The sequence below is a fragment of the Triticum dicoccoides genome, chromosome 2B, assembly GCF_002162155.2.
Source record: "Triticum dicoccoides isolate Atlit2015 ecotype Zavitan chromosome 2B, WEW_v2.0, whole genome shotgun sequence".
Classification (NCBI taxonomy): domain Eukaryota; kingdom Viridiplantae; phylum Streptophyta; class Magnoliopsida; order Poales; family Poaceae; genus Triticum; species Triticum dicoccoides.
In genome coordinates, this window is record NC_041383.1 from 392774336 (window position 1) to 392799044 (window position 24709).

General features: G+C 44.2%; 2 long non-coding RNA genes across 15 annotated transcripts; both read left to right on the forward strand.

Moving 5' to 3' along the window:
* Positions 1-14188: 14188 nt before the first annotated feature.
* On the forward strand, positions 14189-23556 carry LOC119363839. Of its 14 annotated transcripts, none has more exons than XR_005174462.1 (15): positions 14189-14714; positions 14835-14975; positions 15305-15424; positions 16394-16505; positions 17258-17320; positions 17438-17540; positions 17651-17871; positions 18331-18461; positions 18541-18673; positions 19143-19226; positions 19324-19510; positions 19627-19670; positions 21662-22008; positions 22268-22424; positions 23341-23556. It is a non-coding gene; the product is annotated as an uncharacterized LOC119363839 (long non-coding RNA). The 14 variants fall into 14 exon arrangements; XR_005174463.1 differs by having other exon boundaries at positions 16394-16501; XR_005174469.1 differs by lacking the exon at positions 16394-16505 and having other exon boundaries at positions 14190-14714; positions 21662-21748; positions 21848-22008.
* Positions 23557-23714: 158 nt separating this feature from the next.
* LOC119363840 lies at positions 23715-24325 on the forward strand. Its single transcript, XR_005174475.1, has 2 exons — positions 23715-24046; positions 24135-24325. It is a non-coding gene; the product is annotated as an uncharacterized LOC119363840 (long non-coding RNA).
* The last annotated feature ends 384 nt before the right edge of the window (positions 24326-24709 follow it).

Consider the following 24709-nt stretch of genomic DNA (forward strand, 5'->3'; position numbering starts at 1 on the left):
AAAAGCATCTGTTATACGAGCTATGGCAATACTCCCGAACTCCCCAGTACTGGGTGGTGTCGAGGTTATCTCACCAACAACTGCATAAAAGAGATTTTCGATGTCGGCAAAACTCAGGTATTCCAGAACTGCAACGATAAAATTATGACGACAACACCTCGGAGCTCAACTCCCTGGGACACTGCCACAACCCCTAAATGTCAGGAGGCACCAAGAACAATGTTCTCATCATAAGAATATCAAAATGATCCCAAGATACCCGCGTGAACCTAAAAAAAATTGTGAAAAATTAAGGAGAGGAAAGACAAAACATCTACGTCAGGAGTCCTCACCAGAGCGACGAAGGGGGCTGAGGAGTAAAAAGAATCCTACTCTCCGATATATATAATCCTAAGACTCAAAAATAGTTTTTTCTAGACTCAACAATGGCCAACAATCAAGGGGGCTCCTATGGTCGGTCGAGGCTCTGATACCAACTTGTCACGCCCAATATACGATACTATCCTAAAGAGACTCGAAGGTCCCACCAAGGATAGAACTGCATATTGAAACACTTTTGCAAGGTGGATATCATTACATCAACATTACATAATAGATGGGAATATATACATAAGGCACAAACGCCCCAAGAATACATCAACATCATACAAGAGATCAACATCCGACTACGGATGAAACACAAATAGAAACTCAAACGACATCCACCCTGCTAGCCCAGGCTGCCGACCTGGAACCTATCCCCTGATCGAAGAAGAAGCAGAAGCAGAACTCCAAAACAAGCAAACATCGCTCTCGCGTCATAATCATCACATAACCTGTACCTGCAACTGTTGTTGTAGTAATCTGTGAGCCACGAGGACTCAACAATCCCATTACCATGGGTATCAAGACTAGCAAAGCTTAAAGGGAAAGGAAGGGGTAAAGTAGTGAGGTTGCAGCAGCGACTAAGCATATATGGTGGCTAACATACGCAAATAAGAGCGAGAAGAGAGCAAACGGAACGGTCGTGAAGCTAGCAATGATCAAGAAGTGATCCTGAACTCCTACTTACGTCAAACATAACCCAAAAACCGTGTTCACTTCCCGGACTCCGCCGAAAAGAGACCATCACGGCTATACACGCGGTTGATGTGTTTTAATTTGGATCTGGTGTCAAGTTATCTACAGCCGGACATTAACAAATTCCCATCTGCCACATAACCACGGGCACGGCTTTTGAAAGATTATACCCTGCAAGGGTGTCCCAACTTATCCCATGATAAGCTCTCGCGGTCAACGAAGGATATTCCTTCTCCCAGGAAGACCCGATCAGACTCGGAATCCCGGTTACAAGACATTTCGACAATGGTAAAACAAGACCAGCAAAGCCACCCGATGTGCCGACAAATCCTGATAGGAGTCGCACGTACCTCGTTCTCAGTGCACACCGGATAAGTCAAGCTACGAGTAAAACCAGACCTCGAGTTTCCTCGAGGTGGCCCCGCAGGCTGCTCATTTCGGACCAACACTCGAAGGAGCACTGGCCCGGGGGGGCTAAAATAAAGATGACCCTCGGGCTCCGTAAACCCAAGGGAAAAAGAGGCTAGGTGAGGCAAATGGTAAAACCAAGGTTGGGCCTTGCTGGAGGAGTTTTATTCAAAGCGAACTGTCAAGGGGGTCCCATAAATCACCCAACCGCGTAAGGAACGCAAAATCCGGGAACATAACACCGGTATGACGGAAACTAGGGCTGCAAGAGTGGAACAAAACACCAGGCATAAGGCCGAGTCTTCCACCCTTTACCAAGTATATAGATGCATTAATTAAATAAGAGATATTGTGATATCCCAACATAATCATGTCCACCATGGAGCAATCTTCAACTTCACCTGCAACTAACAACGCTATAAGAGGGGCTGAGCAAAAGCGGTAACATAGCCAAGCAATGGTTTACTAGGAAGGGTGAAAAGGTTAGAGGCTGACATGGCAATATGGGAGGCTTGAAGAGCAATTGATAGGTAGCGCAGCAAAGCGATAGAACGAAGCAACTAGCTTAGCAATGATAGTAGTGAGATTCAGGGTAACGGTCATCTTGCCTGAAATCCCGCAAGGAAGAAGAATGAGTCCATGAAGAAGACGGATAGATGAAGATGAACCAAGCGTAGTCGAACGAATCCTCACGATCGCAACGTAACAGAAACTATCGAGAAGAAGCACAACCGGAAAGAAGCAAACAACAAGGTAAACACACAAGCATAAACATGACATGATGCACAACCAAGTATGATGCATGTCCGGTTTAATAAGGCATGGCATGTCAAAGTGCAACAAATAATACTACAAGTTAAATGGAGCTCAATATGCAACGAGTTGCATATTGACGAAACACCACATTCAAGTTATTTAGTTCGCTCTCGTCTAGGTACACAACAATATTAAATGTTGTTAAACATGGCAAGAGGTGGAACATAAGTAATCTAACTATTTAGGCAAGTTTAAATGAGGCCGGAAACAACAAACAACAATTCCGGAAAATCCTCATGTGCATATTTCGAATTTGGTACTGTTCTGCCCTAAAACATATTTTAATGTTGTTAAACATGCAAAGTAAGTGCACCAAGTTAAACTAGGCATTTTTCCACCCCATTTACATATAAAGTTTATTAAATTTGGAGCTACGGTTATTTAGTTATGAAATAAATCATTTTAGCATGGCATTTAAGCAAATTTAAACAAACAGAAAGTTTAAACATTTAAACATGGATGAAAGTGGCATATTATGAAACTAGATGAAATTCTAAGCATTTTACATACATAAATTATTTACATACGATGCACGGTTCATGAGGTATTATATGCATGGAGTCTAGGGGTTTTTCTGTAAAACTGTAAATCCGGGATAATGTCTAAATTCGCAGAGCTGAAAAAAACGATACGGGCCGCATCTAAACAGGAAGCCCAACAGAGGAAAAGGCCGGGGCTGCTCACCCTGGGCCTTGGCAGAAGCAGGCCGGCTGGGGAGAGGAGGGCCGGCACGCTGGACGTGGCGCTCGTCCATGCTGGCGCTGGACCAAGTCAACGAGGGGGCGCGCCTCGTTTGCCTTCGATGCAGAGGAAGCAGGGGCGCGGCAAGGATGGGGTCAACGACGAGGCAGCAGCGGGGTCCGGCGAGGCAAGGGACTCCGGCGGGACGGCAGGGATGAAGAGGACGGGCGTATCCGGGCTTGGGACGGCCGGCGAGGGTGATTCTTCCCCTGTGAACGCATCAGAGAGAGGGGAAGACATGTGAGAGAGAAGGAGAAGGAAGAAGCAGGGGACGGGCGCGGCTTGGCTCACCGAAGCTTCGCGAGAAGCGCGCGGTCAAGGCGGGGCTCAGACCCAGGCGCGGGAGCTCGGTGGCGTTCGGATCCAGGCGACAGAAGGGCTTTGATCCACGTGGGAGGCGGTTTCTCAAAGGTGCATCCATGGCGGCGGGGGAGGCCAGCGTGCGCGGCGCTGCGAGCGAGCCATGGGGCACGGCGACGGATGGAGCATGAAGGGGAAGCAGAGGAACTCGCGTCCATGGCGGCAAAGGGACTTGACGATCCCGTCGAGAGCTCGTGGAACGGCGTCGTGGGCATGCGGGGAAGCTTTGGGCCGCCTCCTTCTATTTCCTGCCCAAAACAAGACATGGAGAGAGTTTGAGAACGGGAAATGAGAAGAGGAATGCAGGGAGAACGAGCAGGGGCAGCGAGGACGGCCTGCTGGTGTCGGAGACGAGCGCGAGGACGGCCTCGGGCCTGCTGCTGCTCATTGGGTGGGCAGCGGCCATCTGTGCGAGGACGGGTCGAAGGGAGGAGGTGGAGGCTGCCGACTGGATGGAGTTGATGGGGGCAGGAGGCAAGGGCGAGCGATGGTTGGTGAGGGATGGATCCCGAGGGGGATTTGGTGTAGTGGCAGCGGCGGAATGGGAAGGATGGGACAAGATGCCTAGGTTTTAGGGATTGGTCTAGTTTATATAGCAAGGGGATTAGGGCAGAGTTAATTTGGATCCTCCGATCAAAATCGAGCGGTTGTGAATAAATGGCTTAGGGGAGTCCAAATAAGAAAACGGAGATGTTTTGCGGATGTTTGGGGATGATCCGGATCCAACGGTCATGACTGCTAGAGTTGGGTCCGGGAAGTTTCGGACACGCACGCAAAGGGGGTTAGGCCATCGCGGTCAAGAGGGAAGCAAAGACACGATTGGTCTGGAATGGTCAACGAAAGCAAGGGGTGACGCGATAACTACGAGCGGATACAGGTTTTTATGAAAACATATGGATGCGATGCACATGATGCTATGAGATGAGATGCATGCCATGAACAAAATGCAAAACAAAAGACAAAACCCAACCACGAAGGAAATATCATATCGCATCTCCGAAAAAGGCAAGAGTTGGAGTTACGAATATGGAAAGTTGTATTTGGGGCGTTACAGTTAGTCCCAAAAATAGTATAAAAAGTTGCCAAAAGTATATGAAAGTTGAATAATATTGGCATGGAACAATAAAAAATTATAGATACGACGGAGACGTATCACATACACAATCGCTATCTTGGTTCGTGAAGTTTTGCATGAGAAAAGAGCTCAAAAGTGAAAGAGCCAAACAAGCTAAAGCAAAAAGGGAAAGATAAGCAAAGAGCTTATAAGCAAGAACCATAGCATCATACAACATTAAGATTGTCATACTCGATCATCTTGGATCATATCTCTGAAATACCATACATATAGCATACTTGGGATAGAGGTCGTTGCATTTTTGCTTCGTAGGTTGTGCACAAGCTCCGTATCCGCCTATTGGAAATCGTGCTAGCGTCTCTCTAGTATTGTGCAACAAGAGCATTTTCATGGACTCCACATTTTGGCTCATTTTTGGTTTGCACAATCCCACTTATCTATTTGCATGTGTGTTTCCGTGTACCACTACTTGCTTAGTCTACTTGTTACATTTGCGAATTTGCGAATCTTTTTCAACATCTTTGAGCACCACGGGGGGGCTCTACATCATCTCCAAGGCCTCTCCGATGAGTTGTGAGTAGTTTACCACAGACCTTCGGGTCCATAGTTATTAGCCTATAGCTTCTTCTCTCTCTTTGAATCTCAATACAAAGTTCTCCTCGATCTTCTTGGAGATCAATTCGATGTAACTCTTTTGCGGTGTGTTTGTCGAGATTCGATGAATTGTGGGTTTATGATCAAGTTTATCTATGAGAAGTATTTGAATCTCCTCTAAATTCTTTTATATATGATTGGTTATCTTTGCAAGTCTCTTCGAATTATCGGTTTGGTTTGGCCTACTAGATTGATCTTTCTTGCAATGGGAGAAGTGCTTAGCTTTGGGTTCAATCTTGCGGTGTCCTTTCCCAGTGACAGCAGGAGCAGCAAGGCACATATTGTATTGTTGCCATCGAGGATAAAAAGATGGGGTTTATATCATATCGCTTGAGTTTATCCCTCTACATCATGTCATCTTTCTTAATGCGTTACTCTGTTCTTCATGAACTTAATACTCTAGATGCAGGCAGGAGTCGGTCGATGTGTGGAGTAATAGTAGTAGATGCAGAGTCGTTTACTAGTCACGGATGTGATGCCTATATACATGATCATGCCTAGATATTCTCATAATTATGCACTTTTCTATCAATTGCTTGACAGTAATTTGTTCACCATTGTAATACTTATGCTATCTTGAGAGAAGCCACTAGTGAAACCTATGGCCCCTGGGTCTATCTTTTATCATATAAGTTTCCCATCTATCTTTTATTTGCATCTTTACTATCCAATCTATATCATAAAAATACCAAAAATATTTATCTTATCTTATTATCTCTATCAGATCTCACTTTCGCAAGTTACCGTGAAGGGATTGACAACCCCTTTATCGCGTTGGTTGTGAGGTTCTTGTTTGTTTGTGTAGGTACGAGGGACTTCTGTGGAGCCTCCTACTGGATTGATACCTTGGTTCTCAAAACCGAGGGAAATACTTACGCTACTTTGTTGCATCACCCTTTCCTCTTCAAGGGAAAACGAACGTAGTGCTCAAGAGGTAGCAGCACACCATCGAGCGCCAAGTACAACGACTCGCGACCAAGCTCAACATCAACAAGAAACCCATGATATTCAACATTGGAGATCTTGTGTGGCTACACCTTCGAAAGGAACGCTTCCCCAACGAACGCAAGTCCAAACTTCTACCATGAGCCGATGGACCCTTCAAGGTGCTTGAACGCTACAACAACAACACCTACAAGATCGACATCCCATGCGACAAGTACTCCGTGAGCGACATCTTCAACGTCAATGATCTCTCCCCGTACCATGGTGATGAGGATTTTGATCCGGGGTTGGATCTTTCCCAAGGGAGAGGACATGATGCGGAACATCCCATAGTCATCCCCATGGACACTACTTCGACTACTCAAGCTGCAAGTGCACCCATGACAAGAGCTCGAGCACATGCTATTCAATCCGAGTTTAACTCTCTCCTTGTTGAACTTCCCTTTTACCCACTTGAGACATGGCTACTACCTCAAACGGGGATGCTTTGTGTGCTTAGGTACCAAGAAAGCAACCAAGGAGAAGTTATGGTGCAAGATGAACATCAAGAGCATGTAGACAATCTGCCCCGCCCAGAAGGACCGGAACAACCGCCCAACTACCGCCCGGGAAGAACAACCGGCCTGCTACCGCCCAACAACCGGCCCACCTTCTGTGATTGAGCGGAGCAAGGCCGGTGTTGCACCGATTGTACCAGTTTCTACCAAAAGACCGGAACAACCGCCCCGACGATCGAAACAACCGCAGCCCCTTCGGCGTACACCTCCAGAACCAGCACCTGGGCTCCCAGCAGAACTACCGCCACCACCTGACCGGTACTACCGCCCCGCATGAGCTCCCAGCGTAACTACCGGCCACATGACCGGTACTACCGGCCTGCCTGCACAGTGAAAGGGGTTTTCACCCCATGTATCCTCTCCCACTTACCCCTTCGTGGCTTAGCACTATATATACTTGTCTCCTAGCTTCATATTAGGGTTAGCATTGTGATAGCTCATATTTTGAGATAGAGCCTTGCTCATCCATCCGGATGTACTCCACCGCGAGGGACCGACACCTCTCCGGAGAAGATCCTCGTTGGATTCAAGACTTCATTTCGGAGAAGACCCTCTACAAGACCTCCTCACGGAGAAGAACCGGTTACCCTATGTATCGTCCTTTGTTGGATTCGGATCTTGTATCACTTTGTGTCTCGATGATCTAGTGCATGTGTGACTTTCTTCTTGTTGGTTGAGTGTTCTCTCGTGCTTTTCCCTCGTTCCCCTCCTCGTGTTCTTCGTGTTCTTGGTAGGATTCCCCTCCAAACGTGAAAGATCGGCCTCTAGGGTTCTACCCTGCATCATCTTGGTATCATGAGCCACATTGATCACGTTTTTGGAGCCCCTACCCCGTGTATTCTAGCTTGATTTTGTTGATTTCGTCCTAAATCCAAAAATCCCCACCAAGAAAATAGCCCCCAATTTTTTTTATGATTTGTTGGTTTTGATGATGTTTTGTTGATTTTGATCCATGGATTTGCTTGGTTTCGAGTGGATCTAGCATCTCCCCAAGTTTCCCCACCTTCCATCCACTACATCCATCCAATTTTGGCCCCGAAATCATCCATTTCCGCCCCAAAAATCACCCCGATCCAGATCTGTGAATTTTCCCGACCCCAGCGTTACTTCCGCCCATCAAACCGGTACTACCGCTGAGCTTCAGGACTGGTACTACCCCCCCCCCCAAGCGGTACTACCGCCCTTCCCAGTTTCGGCTACGGCTGCTAAAAGTTTTCCCCATAACTTCCACATCCGGAATCCGATTTGCACGTTCTTTAGCTCGTTGAGAAGCTATTGACATCCCCCATCCACCAAGATAGGTTCCAACATCAATATACGCCATCAAATTTTCCAACCTTTGGCATCTTTGCCTAGGGCTTTCACTGTTGGGGAACGTAGTAATTTCAAAAAAATTCCTACGTACACGCAAGATCATGGTGATGGCATAGCAACGAGAGGGGGAGTGTATCTTCATACCCTTGAAGATTGCTAAGCGGAAGCGTTTATCAACGCGGTTGATATAGTCGTACGTCTTCACGATCCGACCGATCCAAGTACCAAACGCACGGCACCTCCGAGTTCTGCACACGTTCAGCTCGATGACGTCCTCGCCTTCTCGATCCAGCAAGACGGGCGAAGTAGTAGATGAGTTCCGGCAGCACGACGGCGTGGTGACGGTGTTGGTGAAGAACAATCTCCGCAGGGCTTCGCCTAAGCACTGCGGAAACTATGACGGAGGATGAACTAGAAGGGTCGGGGTTGCCGGCACACGGCTTGGTGTTTCTTGATGTGTCTTTGGTGCTAGCCCTGCCCCTCTATTTATATGTTGAGCCTTGGGGTCGAAACTTGGAGTAAAAGCCTCCACAAAGTCGGTTTCACACGAAAGGCAAGAGTCCTTCTCGGACTCCAGGGCCAGACGCCAGGGTTCCCGGCGTTTGGACCCAGACGCCAGGGACCCTGGCGTCTGGCCCCTGGACTCCGCAAAACTTCCTTTTGCGCTTTCCAAAAACCTTGTGGGCTTTCCCCTTTGGCCCAAATAACATGTTCTCGTTCCCAAACATTTCGGGAAACATCCGGAACCCCTTCCGGTGAATTTCGGAACTCTTCCGGAGATCAAACACTATTATCCCATATATCAAACTTTATCTCCGGACCATTCCGGAGTTCCTCGTCATGTCCATGATCTTATCCGTGACTCCGAACAACATTCGGTTACCAACATACATAACTCATATAATACTATATCGTCAATGAAACGTTAAGCGTGCGGACCCTACGGGTTCGAGAACTATGTAGATATGACCTAGAACTTGTTTCCGGTCAATAACCAATAGCGGGACCTGGATGCCCATATTGGCTCCCACATATTCTACGAAGATCTTTATCGGTCAAACCGCATGACAACATACGTTGTTCCCTTTGTCATCGGTATGTTACTTGCCCGAGATTTGATCGTCGGTATCCAATACCTAGTTCAATCTCGTTACCGGCAAGTCTCTTTACTCGTTACGTAATACATCATTCCGTAACTAACTCATTAGCTACACTGCTTGCAAGGCTTATAGTGATGTGCATTACCGAGAGGGCCCAGAGATACCTCTCCGACAATCGGAGTGACAAAACCTAATCTCGAAATACGCCAACTCAACATGTACCTTCGGAGACACCTGTAGTACTCCTTTATAATCACCCAGTTACGTTGTGACGTTTGGTAGTACCCAAAGTGTTCCTCCAGTAAACGGGAGTTGCATAATTCTCATAGTTACAGGAACATGTATAAGTCATGAAGAAAGCAATAGCAGTATACTAAACGATCAAGTGCTAGGCTAACGGAATGGTTCATGTCAATCACATCATTCTTCTAATGATGTGATCCCACTAATCAAATGACAACACATGTCTATGGTTAGGAAACATAACCATCTTTGATTAATGAGCTAGTCAAGTAGAGGCATACTAGTGACTATATGTTTGTCTATGTATTCACACATGTATCATGTTTCTGGTTAATACAATTCTAGCATGAATAATAAACATTTATCAGGATATGAGGAAATAAATAATAACTTTATTATTGCCTCTAGGGCATATTTCCTTCATTCACCACATCATCCGCTATACCACCACCGCTTTCCGCCACCACCATTCGACTTTGGGTTCGAGAATTTGAGTTGTGGTTTCCCATGTCCTATTGTGTTTCGGCTATATAGGTACGGCGCTACATCAACATCACCACCGCTCATCTTCGTCGACTACTCATCATCGCTACGGATGGTAACCTTGACGACATCGTTGTCTATGCCTTGCCATTGCATTGATAACCACCATAGCCACACTTTTGCGTTTCTTACCCATCGAGACTAGCCATTGAGTATTGACGGCAACGTGACTTGTGCATATTAGTGATCATACTCTCCATAAGCATACATACCATATCATCGTGGTGCATATCTTTATATCATCTCTTGTGTCACAAAGTTGTCATCGCATACACAATCGCTATCTTGGTTCGTGAAGTTTTGCATGAGAAAAGAGCTCAAAAGTGAAAGAGCCAAGCAAGCTTTTAAGCAAAAAGAGAAAGATAAGCAAAGAGCTTATAAGCAAGAACAATAGCATCGTACAACATTAAGATCGAAATACCCGATCATCTTGGATCATATCTTCGAAATACCATACATATAGCATACTTGGGATAGAGGTCGTTGCATTTTTGCTTCGTAGGTTGTGCACAAGCTCTGTATCCGCCTATTGGCGATCGTGCTAGCGTCTCTCTAGTATTGTGCAACAAGAGCATTTTTGTGGACTCCACATTTTGGCTCATTTTTGGTTTGCACAATCCCACTTATCTATTTGCGTGTGTGTTTCCGTGTACCACTACTTGCTTGGTCTACTTGTTGCATTTGCGAATTTACGAATCTTTTTCAACATCTTTGAGTCTAACTAACAATTGCATCAAATTTTGCGCCACCATCCTAACCGAGCTCCACCATAAGCTTTTACTTGTGTAGGTGTGAGAACCGACAAGAATTGGTACCAATTGTGCTATTTCCTTGTCCACATTTGAGTGATCCGTGATCCATCTTCAACATTGGTCAAGGTACTAAGTTCTTCTCTTTCTCCCACTCACATTTTTTTTCTTGGAATGATGGATAGGCCAAGTTCTTCTACCAACCCACTCTTCATCAAGCAAGACGACCACATGTCATCATACGTCACCAAGAGCCGCCTCTTCGGTGCACAACGAGCGTTGCATCAAGAGCAACAAGCAATGAGCGACCGCATCGACAATCTCGCCACCGACTTGTGACTCTCCGAGCAACGAACAAGAGTCTACTTCGACAACAAGCTCGACGCTCACAAACAAGAGAACGGCAGAAGAATGGACGAGATACGTTCCTTGTTGGTGAACCGTCATTCTTCCACTTCTTCCTACTCAAGACGGAGCCGTTCGAGTCAACACACCGACGACACCTTCTCCGGCTCAAGTACACCGACATCAAACACTCTACGTCGAGCCGCGCGTCACGACCGTCAAGCATCTCGTAATCCTCTACACGACAATCATCCATAAGAGCAAGTCGACGAGCAAGCACATCTTCATCGTCAACACCAAGTTCCTCTTGGACAATATCACGAACAACAACGTCAACGTCACCAAAAGGAAGAGCGAGCGAGACAACATCAAGATGAACAAGACGCCGAGAATCAACGTCTTCAACAACAACAACAATAATAACAACAACGTGAAGCACAAGCTCTTGAGGCGCAACGTGCCCTTCAAGAATCAAGTCGAGCCATTGCCAAACGCAACCGCGATAGGCGCAATCAAGAGGAAGCAATTCGAGAAGAAATCCAAGAGCGGAACTACCAACCAAGAGTGCAACGTCAAGTTCCTCAAGCACCTCCACAAGCTCGGCAAGCTCCTCAACAACCTCAAGTTCAACAAGCGCAAGACGACTATGGAAATCCTCCACACCAAGAGCAACATGAGGTTGATAATCCTCCACGTCAAGGGCGTCATCATCACCCTCGATCCCAACACAATGAAGAGCAACGCTACGGCAAGCTAAAGTTCACCATGCCCAAGTTCAATGGAAGCAATGGTCCCGAAGAGTACCTATCATGGGCATTGAAGGTCGACAACTATGAGGAAGAGAAGAAGATCACTATGGCATCACTAGAGTTGCAAGACTATGTGCTCATATGGTGGGAATAAGGCCCTGTTTGTTTGGGCTTTTGCTTTTGCTTTTGCAGCTTTTTCACTTTGCCCAAAAAGCCATAGAAGCTCTTAAATAGGTGCTTTTGAAGCTTTTATGGCTTTTTGGCCTAATATAACAATTATTGATTTTATGGCTCTTAAATTGTTATATTGATTCATCGAAAGCCAAAAAAACTCCAAAAGCACCTATTTGGGAGCTTTTATGGCTTGTTGGCCAAAGTGGAAAAGCTGCAAAAGCAGAAGCAAAAGCCCAAACAAACACGGCCTAAGTCCTTGAGCGCCGAGAAGCAAGAGGTGAACCACCAATCAACATTTGGGCTCAAATGAAAGGTGTCATGCGAGCATGTTTTGTGCCCACTTACTGCAACCGGGATCTCTTCAAAAAACTCCAACTAAGTAAGGAACAAAGAGTGTTGAAGAATACTACAAGAAAATGGAGATAGACAGATGCTATCTTTGATGATTGTTACCACGGTGCGTGTGATCTCCCTCATGTTATCTTTGATTGAGCATACTTTTAGAGAGGCAAATTACGTTGTCCATCAATTAGCTAGGGGTAGGATCTGTAGTGGGTGGATGGAAGAACCACCTGATGATTATTAGACTTCTTATAAACAATGCTATGTTGATTACCATGCAATAAAGAATGGTTAGATGTAAAGAAAAGAATAGGGAAATGTTTCCCTCCGGTCCGCTGGCTGAAGCGACGCGCCGGTCGCCTCTGTCGCTAACGCACATGCCTTTGTGGCCCACATGCAGGAGCGGGCCGCATAAGGACGTGTCCCACTATACACCACACGGACCTTATCCCCTTTCTTCTCCATCGATTTCTTCTCCACCGAAACAGAAATAGCTCCCATGCCCTTCTCCACACACCACGGCAAAAACTCCATGGATCCCCACCTCTTCCCATCTCCTTTTAATCCTGCCTCATGTGCCGTCTGCTCCTCGCGCAGGCCGTCGAGCTAATTTTTGCCAGCGGGAGCGCCGTTCCCTATTTCTCACTGCTTTTCTTGTGTGCAGGGACGCGCGGAGCGGTCACCGCCTGTGCTATGAACCGGCGACGTCTTGCTGCTACGAGCGGTGACCGACGAGGTGCGGGACGACCAGCGGCGACACGAGGTGCGGCGGTGCTCCAACCGCATGCACGCAAAGCTGGAACCGGCGTTCCGAGGTGCTACAACCGGCATGCGGCCATGCTACAATCAACGCGCGGCGGCGACGACCACTACTGGCGATTTGCTACAACCGCGGTGTCGACAGTTGCAACCGGTGACAAGAAATGCTACAACCGGCCATCCATTTGCTGGAACCGGTATCAGTTTTTGCTGCCGTCGGCCACCGATTTGCTGGAACCAGATGCGTGCTCATCGTCAACGTGTGATATTTGCTGGAACCAGTGTATGTTTTTGCTGGAACTAGCTTTTCCTTTTGCTACAATCTTTTTTTGTTTGCTACAATAGAACCAATTCGAGTCTCCCTTCAGAGTTATTTTGCTGGAACCAACGTTTTTTTTGCTGGAACTAGCATTTTTTTTGCTACAATCAACCACCGAAGTTTTCTTTGTTGAGGTTAATTTTGCTGGAACCGGTGTGTTTTTTGCTGGAACCTTATAATGAATTTGCTTCAAACCGGCCACTGAGGATTTTGTTAGTTTTTGCTGGACACCGACTACCGCGGCGAGCCGGAGGTGGACCGCGGCGAGCCGGAGGCGGGGCTACGCTAGGGATGCTGCAACCATGGCACCCGTGAGCTGGATCTGGTTGTTTTTAGAGCTTCATCCTCAATGAATCGCCTCTGGAATCAATCGCGGCCGTTATGCAATTCCGGCGGCCAAGGGGCGGGACCTCGTGGGAGCTCGCGGGGAACGGCCACAACGGCGACGAGGATGGGTGGTGGTGGTGTGCCCGAGGATGGGCGGGACCTCGTCTTGTTTTTCTGTCGAGCAGTGCTAGGAAGACGACACAGATGGGTCAAATCCAACAGCTACGCATGATTTGATCGGGTGGCTGTGCGTCGACCGCTACCCAAAAGAATATGGTAGCCTTGGCCCGTGGAGGTTATCTAACATATAAAAGCTGCTAGAGTACCCGCCTATCCAGCGCCATCGCGGATTCAGATTCATCCTGCCCGCACGGTTCGCCTCGCTGGCCCTGGTAAATGTACTTTCCGTCGCGCTGGTAAACATCGGGTCGCTCGTTATTTTGTACGCCACGTGATCGAGGTAGGAGCAGCTGACGGGTGGGCTAGGCTTGCGCGCGGGCCAGGCTCGCAGCGACAGGGTCGATGCACGCTTCTGTCGACGAAAAGGAGAGGCGGGTCGCTCGTGGGCTAGGCCCAGTGCGGATGGATCGAGCTGCGAGGTGAAAACACCACCAATCCCGTGCGTCTTCGAGCAGCCAATCCAGCCCCGCTCCCCTCCCTCTCCACGGCGCCGCCGCCTCCTCCCCTTCTGCCCTGCTCTCCACCGCGCTGCCGCCTCCTCCCTTATGCTCCCCACCGCGCCGCCTCTTCCTCCCCTTCACTGTTCTCTCCAGCGGCGGCAAAGATCTGGCGGCAAAGGGAGACGACGAGGGCGCTTGATCCGATCTGCTGAAGACAAGGAAGGAGAGGAGGGAGAAAGAGAGAGGAAAGAGGAGAGGGAGGTGTGGTGGCGGATGAGAGAGGGTCACCGGAAGGAGCGTGACGACCTGCAGGCAAAGGGCGGCGGCGGCGCCGCTCGATTTGATCTGCGGGAGAGAGAAGATGAGAGGGGGAGGGAGAGGGAGAGAGAGAAGGAAGGAGACGAGAGGAGAGAGAAAGAGAGAGGAGAAAGGAGAGGAGGGGGGCGACGGCGGTCGGGAGAGGATCACCGGAAGGAGTGCCGCCGGCTCATCGTCTTTCATACCTACCCATGCAGGTTCGTCCTCTTTCCTTTATGTACTCCCCTTTTTTGATTAGTGAAGCCGCAACTAAATGTTCCTCTATCTATCCCCTGTCCTCACTGGCTTCTTTTCATCCCTTTGTCTCATGGATGAAGCTGCCGGCTGCAGGGGTGTTGCAAGGAGTTAGAGGTCGTGCGCTGGCCGGAGCAGCAGGAGCAAGGATATGGCCGCCTCTCTTCTCTGCCACGGTTCCCTCCTCTTCCTTCAGCTCTCGAGATGTCGACCTGCAGGTTAAGGTGCTTGTGTCTCAACCATCTTCCTCCCTGTATCCTCACATTTTTAATTTCTGATTCGTGTGTCACCATAAGGCTAGAGTTTGTTCGTGTGTTGTTTATGCTCGGGTTTTATCTCCACAAAAGATGGCCCACACTACTTTAGAAGGAACTGCTGCTGTCCAATTTAGTGTTATGTTTTCTAGCTCAAGCATTGTTTCAGTTTCTATGGCCCAGGCTCCAAGTGAGATTAATTCTTTCATTTTGTTTGTGCTAATGTGAGTGATTTATTTCTCATAGAAACAAAATTCCGATTGATGTACTGACAAATGTGTATGGCATACTATTTTTAGGCAAACCATTGTTTGACAACAAATATGCGGAGGCGTTTTTATGAATGTGCATTTCACCTGAATCTGGAGAGCTATTTTATCTGTCGCGGACATTTTTGGTGGAATTCAATGCTTTAGCAGGTATTCTTGGCCTCTATATTTCCCTATCATGTGTATTTAACAAGTATTCAGTGATTCTCGATTTTTCCTTTTTAATCTATGAATGTAATTCTTAATGTGATGTTAAATGTATTATACATTTTTTGTCGAGCAAATATTGATTCATGCCATGCATGTTATGGGCGGGTTTAAAAAAAGTCATCCTGGTTGTAGTGTGAAAGCTTTAATCAAAGTTGTTTTAGTTACCCAGCCTTCTATTTTGATTGCTTTTGTATGATTCTTGAAAACAGAGTGTGGGTTGTGTTTATCAATAATATGCTTCAGATGTCAGTTCTGTTGCCAAATGATCTAAACTTGATTTACCCACTTCTAGAACATAAAAGAATATGGCATTTACCTTCCATGGATTTACTTGAACGATTGTACAAGTACCTCGGCTTGGTTTATTTCCCATCTCCAATTATTAATTGTTTGCCAAGATATTTTTATGGTGTTCTTACTCCTGATTTACTGACATGTTTGATTTGTAGTCTCTTAGTATATAATCAAGTAGTTGTAGCTAAACAAACGTATATCTTGCCATGCTTTGGTGAAAGTATTAAAGTTTGTCTCTGGTTTTACTTTCCATGTGCTACCATACCTATGCTTTATGTAGTTAATTAATAAACTCTCTTTAAATATGATGTTCCCAAGAGATCAGAAGGTTCATGGGGTGATCTTGTAGCTGAGTTGAAAGTCAGAGGGTTTGTGCTATGGGTGATAAGGAATGGTCATAACCTTATTTGTTGGAATATTGCCGAAGATGATCCAAGCTTATTATTTTAGGCACTTGATCTGTTATATTGCCATAAACTGATTTTGTACTACGCGAACATGATGATCTTTTAGCAGTTAGCCATGTCAAAAACAGGATATATGTCAAACATCTAATTTGAGATGAAGTTGTCCTGCTCAATTAATTTATAGTTTTCTGGATGTTTTGGTTTTCAGCTTGGGAGCAAGTAGAAATACTTGATTTGATGCTCATGCTTCCAATTTTTTCACATTTCGCGAGAGCTAGGCGTACTTCTCGATGACCTTGCCGTCTCCAACCCATCCGTGGGTATTTCAACTCCCCTTCTGTTTTTTTATTTTTCTGCGCACATTTGCTCTACTCTCACTTTGCCTGGTATGCTCTCATTTTCTTAGATTTAGATTTGCTTGTTCTATCTCCTCCCATTTTCTATTTGTTGTTCTTTTCTCTGTTTTTAATTTGGTTTTTTACATCCTATTTATTTATTCTTTTTGGCTTTGACATAATGAATGGATTATTGCTTTATTTGGCCTTTATTATATTGTTTCCCATCTACTATATGGTTCACTTTGCTAGCTATAAAAAAAGCATTATGGGTTACTGCCTGGTGGACCTCTGAATAATTTTTTCACGTCAGCTTGATTGACAAGCTCACCGGCAGGAAATGTAGTATGAGATGATTTTTTTAAATTTCTCTAGCTTTTCTTATTGGTATGTACAGAAAGGACAAAGTCTTGTATACTTAATATCGAGTCTTATTCATCTGTATTTTTGGAATACCATTGAAAATCTTGAATTACTTTTGCTTTGATGGATAATCTATCACTAAACAGAATATAGCTTCCATCCTTCACACATAGAGACTAATTTAGTACTTCGGTTTTGGGCTGTCCTATTTTCTATGTGGTCGAACAGGAAAGCTAAATGTACAGTTTATTTGCTCGGCACCATTTACTGTGCCACATAGAAGTACATCTTTTTCTTATTTTTTCTAATGCAATCATCAATACAGTACCTTGGTTAACCTTCCCAATTTTTTTCTCTTTTTGGTCATACATTAGGATTATTATGGATTTTCTGAAGGTGGTGGTGGGGGTTGCACGGCATGTTCCGTCTGGTTTCAGGTGTGTGCTGCACCTGAAAAAATTTCTCGGGTTGTCTCTCTTCGTATTTCCACCTTAGTTGTGATATTTTATTTATTGCTAATTATTTGAGTTAGTGTACAATCATATATTTGTCAGCCATGGCTCCTTAGAGAGCTGGACATGCTTGGTTGGAGTCGTCGTCGTCCTGGTTGGGGAGATGAGCATGCTTATGCTTATCTAACATATAAAGCCTCCTAGAGTACCATGTCTATGAACTCATCTCCATGCTACTATCCTTCTATAAACTGGGGGTATCCATGTGTTTCTAATAAGGCATTTTCCATTCTTTCTTTTTCAATTCTGTATCAGTAGTTCCGAGGAAGCACTCAACCTAGACGTCGCCCCTAAATCGCTGCTGCCACCGCTTGTAAATTTTGTGCCCCGCCGAGGGCATTTTAGTCTTTTCAGCGGGCCAAAAAGGCAGGCAGCGCGGGCAGGAGCGAGACCGCGCAGACTGCGTCTTCCCCACGAACCCTTTCCTGTTTGAAGAGGTGGCCTTTTGTGTGGTACTCAACTGCTATCCCAGGAAGGTAACTCTTTCCTGCTTGTTTTTTGATTTTTCTGCTCAATCCACACTTTAGTTTATGTTTCTTGGTGTGCAATGTGCTCAATCTACCTTTTTTTACCAATTTTGGTTGATGGTCGATCGAGAGGTGGTAGATACAGATGTAAGAAGAGGGGTGCATATTCTGGCTTACTACAGAAAATAACTCTATATGAAGATTAATTGTAAGGATGTGATGCTTCAAGGAAATAATATGTGCATAATTAGGTCTGCTGCTTTTAATAGACATGTTGATATGGCTATTGCTTCCTTTCATGCTTCACCGGCGTCGATGCCACCAACCACAAGTTACTCCATCTTGTGATAATGTTTTTGGATTACAGAGCTTGTAAAGGGCAATTGATCTTCTTCATTGGTTTCACTGGCGTTGTATGTTGCCAATATGAATTGACAATAACTCACATTCTCTATTTTCTATTTTCAGGGGACATTCCAAAGATATGAAGGGATAGCCTTTCGTTAAAAACCTGGTCTTTTGTTTGAAAGGGTCTAACTTTTACTGTGAACTACTTATCATGATCTTATTTTGAAGTGATGGATTTTTACAGATATTAGGTACTTCACTACTTATCATGATTCTATTTTTTGGTCTCATGTCCTGTCATCTCACATTATAATTTTGGTGTTCTGGTAGGCAGTGCTTGACTTCGGTGGCGTCGCCTTCTGGCAGGTCACGGGGTTAGAGCACAGGAACCTGACACGGTGTTCCAAACTCAGGCGGTCATGGTCGACCAGATGTCGAAGGGCTTGGTAGCAACTCTCACGGAGTAAGAAAATGCCTGCAAATGCTCATTTCTCATATGCCTGCCCACTCCTCCCTTTCACGAACCTTTCTTTTATTTTTGCAATGTGTAGCTCTGAGAAAGAAATAAGAGGAATAAGTTATGGCAAGGTTTTGGTGAAGAGTATTATTTCCCTAGCTTGTGAAAATTTTGGCCTCGCTCTGACGTTGATTTCATAATTTGTGGTTACTGGTAAATACATGACGTTGGTAAATAATCTCTTTGTGATTGTTTGTGTGTATGGTATGCTATTTCAGTTTAGATTCTTCACCATCATTAAAGTTCCATAGATCATTGAGCCTTAGTTTCTTCAAACCAGCCTTGCAATCTCCATGTTTCTTCTGGAAATTGAACCACATTACCATTTCTTCTTCAGAAAATGTTCTATTTTGGTCTTTTGCATCATCATGTTGTTCTGTCTTTTCAGCCAATTAACGAGATTTAAATGTTCCAGGAAAGAGAACAAGTTTTCAAGAGATTCAGTGTAACTGGAAATTGTCAGACTCACCGGAGGTATTCAGGATTACAAATTTGGCAGGTAACATTTCAACTCTAACTATATGAGCTGCCATTAGTTACCTAATATATTTTCATGCATTTCTATGCCTGATCTGTTCTTTCCATTTGTGCTGCAGATGCTGTTGCTTGCAAACCCTAGGCCTGGTTCCTGGACTTGGTCGGCCTCCTCGGGGGATGTAGCTGCGCTCCGGTGTCGACTCCTCGACCAATGACGCTCCATCCCAACCCCACCAATCTTCACCGCTGCTTGACGACATGGAGCTGAACACCGCTGCAACCATGGTGGCGCCCCCTCTGACCAAGGTGCCCTCATGTCACCTCTTTTTTCTCGCGTCCAGTACATGCTTGGAAGACGAGTGCAAGCCTTCCTTGCCAAAACCATTAATTAACTGATCACCATTTCCATCAAATTTCATCAGGGATTGCGACGCCAGCAAAGCAAAGGAAGATCCGCAACAAAACTGTATGTGGACTGCTCCATTACTATTTCTGCTAGAAATTCTGATGTATATGTATAAAATCTGTTAGTTGTGCGCCACATGCCGACTTGAGTAGATCAGATCAGTTGCCTAAGTAGATGAGTTGTCATACACCCAATAGATTTTCTGCTTGCCCATGCCTTTTGCCAACCCGTGTACAAGCTAGCTACTAGATCAACTGATTGATTGTTCTGGTTCAGCACAACACACATCAAGTAAAGGAACCTCCGTACCAAATTCATACAGACTGCTCCCTTATAATTTCTGCTCTAAATTTCATCAGGGATTGCGACTCCGTGTTAGGTGTGTGCTGCTTGTCGTATGTCAGATCGTTGCCTAAGTAGACTTTTTTGACGATGGAACATGCACGTACGTTTGACCAATTGCTAATTCCTGCTGGCCAATGGCCTTGGGCGAAATGAAACATGCACATACTCTTGATTCAATTGTTCCTGTGCATCACAACATGTCTGAACACCAGATTATTTTTCTCAGTGACTAGGATTTATATAGGTAAATTTTCTTTTATTTATAGTTGCAGATTGCATATATTAGGACTTGCCAACTAGGCATCCTAACACCGGCTACAACTTGGACTCGCAAACTACATCAACAGACATGTATAGGAGTTTGGAATATCCAACATTTTCTTCTTTTTATTTACTTCATCCAATATCTGGGAACTAAATGTGGTTCTAGATTTGATCCCCCATGTGACTTTGAAATAAATTTTCATTACCTATGCATCTTCAATTAGTTTTTAGTTCTGTTCTCTATACAGTTTGCACAGAATAATATGTTAATGTTAGATAATTATTTATTATTTGCACTAGCAATTTTAGTTCTCCCTTCCACAATACAAACAATCCAGGAAGGCGATTTGCTTTAGTTTAGGATTTTTTTAACAAAGATTCTTTGTCAAATTATGCACATATCATATTCTTCGTTTTAGTTGTCTACTGCTGCACTGTTATATTTGGGTTTCAGATATTTTCTTTTGTATATTGATATCTAATCCCTACAAATTTTAGTCTCTTACCTTTTGTTTGCTCTGAGGTCAGGTGTAGTTTTTCTTTTGTATGGCAAATGAAATAGATTCCTCAAGAAACAGGAAAACGCCACTGAACTAGACTGATATGCTCATAATATGCTAATATGAGATTGATCGATTTACAGTGAACTACAGTAATGGTAGCAACAATTAAGTAAGTAATGGGGACCTCCTATTGTCCTGCGATGCCTGTTGGCAAACATAAGCAAGAACTACAGGAATGGTAGCAACAATTAAGTCCCTGGTACAATGGCGATGTGCAATGCTTGAATTCTACTTTCATAGTCCGAGATACAATGTCTACTGTAGGTATTGCATGTTATTACCTCTTCCAAATTAAGAAGCCATTTGAATAAACTTGATGGACCTCGATTATTAGATGTTCTGTTTTGCAGGTTAATATAAGGTTTAGAAACTAAGACTGCTGTAAAAAGAAACATGTTCTGATTCACTCAGATGCAAACCCTCCTAATTCCATCCCTCAAACCTCGTGTAACATATTTCTAGCGCATATAGGTGCTTATTTTCTATGTTTTCTACATTTTTGGAGTTTCCATAAATTTAGTTTGTGCTACGGATAATACATGGTAGTATATTAAGTTTGAATTCATGATCATGTTCTCTCGTCTGCTATATAGAATTTAGTTTGACCTGCATAAATCACTTGAAGAGAGGGATAAAAGGAGAGGGAGAGAGATGCATGTTGTGAAGGAGCAAGCCCATCAATTCTAAATATGATCCATGTGCTGAGAAATTTCTGTTTAATTCAATTGTACGGTTAGTACGTTCATACTTGATATACAAGCAGTTTTGTACATGAAGAATGCATGTGCGGAGAGAGGTTTACTTAGGGCAGCTCAAATCCCATCTTGAGCTCTAATATCTCTGTTATTAATTTTGATTTGATTGTGTACGTTCACACAGCTGCAAGGTTAATTCACTGATCTGTACTTCAAACTTGATTGTTGAATTGTACTAAATTCCATACCCGGTCTTCCGGTGGCCTCCCTGGTGTGTTTCTCCCCGCATCATATTCCTCCAGCTACTAACCCTGTTTCCAGCAAGCTCTGTTGCCGTCAGAATGAGTCAATGAGGTTTGTTAATTTGCAGGGATGTGACATCTAAATATGTATTCTTGCCATCGCAGCAAAAAAATTGAGATATCTCATATATTGGCAAAGCTAATGCCTGAGAGGGAGCTACCAAACAAGCATGCTTTATATTTGGGACGTGCAGGCTGGAAGGATCATTGGTAATTGATCCTATCAAAGGTAATTGTTCATTCCAGGAAAGTGAAAGCTTGGGTGTAGCTACCAGAGTTCCATTGAAGAAAATGATAATATACTTGCAATGTATTTCACTTGATTGAAACAGTTTACTTATTTATTTGTTGCATGCCACACCAACATTTTATTCCTGTAGGTAAAAATAAGAAAATGAGTGCTGATGTGTGTCACTCCAGTTAGTTTTTCCCCAGATTTCTTTGATATACTGAAATGCTTATATTCATTACTTTGTGCAACTTTGAAGGAAGGTGCGATCTCCAGCCTGAAGGAATGGCTGGTTGATTCAGCTATAGGAAGCAATCCTGTTCTGCAATTGATTGCTGGAATCGTATTTATGCAAGAGCAAGACTACACACGAGGCTGTCAAGCACACACACACACAACGGAAGAACTCTGGACATGTTAGTTTTCTTTTTCCGTATGCCTTTAGATGGTTCAACCTTTCATTAGTGAATTGATTGTTGCAAATCCGTACTCAAGAGTGCCTTCTAAAGATGGTGTATATATTTCAGTTCTTTAGTGTCCCACCCAGTAGCTCCCTCCGACGTTGTCTTTACATTATTTATTCTCTGTGAAATACCCCTTTTAGCTTTCCTGGCACATCATGTTGCTCTGTAAAAAAATTGTATCGATAATTTCCATTGCCATTTAGTAGTTCTGAACTTGGAGAGACTAACTCTAATAATATTCGGTAGTAGATGTTTTTCGTTCCTTTCAATGAACATACCGGTTCAAAAAATTAAGATATGTTTTGCTTAGTATAGCTAAAGGTTGGGAATCATTAGAGAGAAGAAAAAGAAAAAAGGATTTTGCGCAAGATGAATGGACTCTTAATTTCTCATGCCGACTGTATCTGGTATTGCCACTGTAGGTTACACACTTCACCCAGTGCACCTATCTACATTCGTCTATTTTATTAAATGTAGAGAAGAAGAAACTTCGGTTGTGTCGTTCAATGTGTACCAGGATATCAGTATTCAGATCAGTGATTTTCAGTTCTTTGTGCTCTTGCTTCTATTTCAGTGTGTATATTTTGGAACTTGGTTAAGTAGATTAGTTTTGCCCATTGTTTTCTTTAAACACAAATGTCGTACGCATACTAGACTAACCACTTTGCCACATCGGAAGGAATTTTATAGGTCATGCAGCTCGATTCGGTAGTTAAAAATGCAATAATTTTACATATTATTCACGGCACTATGGGTTCAGATAATTTTATTTGTTAATGTTTAACTATTGCAATTCTTTATTAAGAAGATTATATGTATATACAGGCTGATTTGTTTTTATTTATCCATATACAACTTTATGTCTCAGTTCATCATCTTCTGACACTGGAAGAGGATGCACTAAGTTATAAAGTAATAAAGTAAAACATGGATTTCACTTACTTGAGAGAAGATCTGGCCATCACATTGACACTGCTACGTACCAGACTAAAGTTCAACAAATGATCATTCATCATCTTCTGATCATGGTCTTTGCCGTTTATGATGCCAATTTTGGAGATACCGTTTGTTCAACTACATACTAATGCAGGCAAGTTTTCCCATTCTTTTTTTCTTTTCCATTTGGTTAAGGACTATATATATAGTGTTACCTTAGTGGCAAATTTGTACGGTTCATAATAATCAATTTGTAGCCTAGCTTCCAACACTTGCTTACAGTGTCTTTCTCTCTGTCACCAGTACGCCGCGATGGAAAATGTTAAGATTCCAACAAAAGTTCTTCTGGATGCTATTATGCAATAGGTTGGCCTTCAAGCGCAAGTTACTCAACAGACAAGGCAAGCACCGTTGGTCTTGAGTCAAGTGTTCAGTTCTATCCATCTGAGTACCGGTTGAATAATGGAAAGTATTGATGACTATACTCGGAGCAAGCCTTGTCGCGACGCTGCAAGTGTTGCCCCCCTCCTCCCAAAGGGCAAGGTGAAGGAAGGTGCCTGTGTGGTTCTTCTGCAGCTCGCAGCGAGGATTGTTGTGTCCAACCTGCACAAGAATGCCAAGAAGTCCTTCTCGAAGACGTAAGCCACGACGCATGTTTCTGCCATGATTTCCTTCAGTTGGATTTCGTGGATTTAGGTGTTGAAAAATTATGGGCTGTGGATGCAGGATTAAGGACATGTACAAGCACTACAACGAGAGATCTGGGTTGCTTCTTTGTGGCTTCCAAACTTGGAAATGTTTGTCTGAAAGTTAGTTTAGTTTCTTTTTTGTGGATTCACAGCTTCTCACATGTACCATCCTCTTAGACATTTAGGTTTCCAAAGAAATTAAATGAAGATATGGTGGTATGGTCTCAATAGTACAACTTAAAGCCTTTCATGTTTTATACTTTCTCTGAAATTTGCTCTTGAAGAATCATGTATCTATGTTAGATCCGGTGAGAAAAGGCGGTTTCCAAGCAGAGGATGCAGGAGTGTTGGCCACACTTGGTTTTTGACTTGGGTGTCTAAATATTCTCACAATACTTGGCTCCCTTTCGGCCTTTGCGCCATTGGCCCAACGAGTCATCTAGTTGCAATAACAGCTCTTGCTGATAACAATGCTGCAACGAGTCATCTAGTTGCAATAACAACTCTTGCTGATAACAATGCTCTGGGTTAGATAGATGTGCCTACAGTCACTGCCCGAGCAATGCTACGAATGAGATGAGTTGGCAGCTTTTAATTGGACATTAGTGGAGG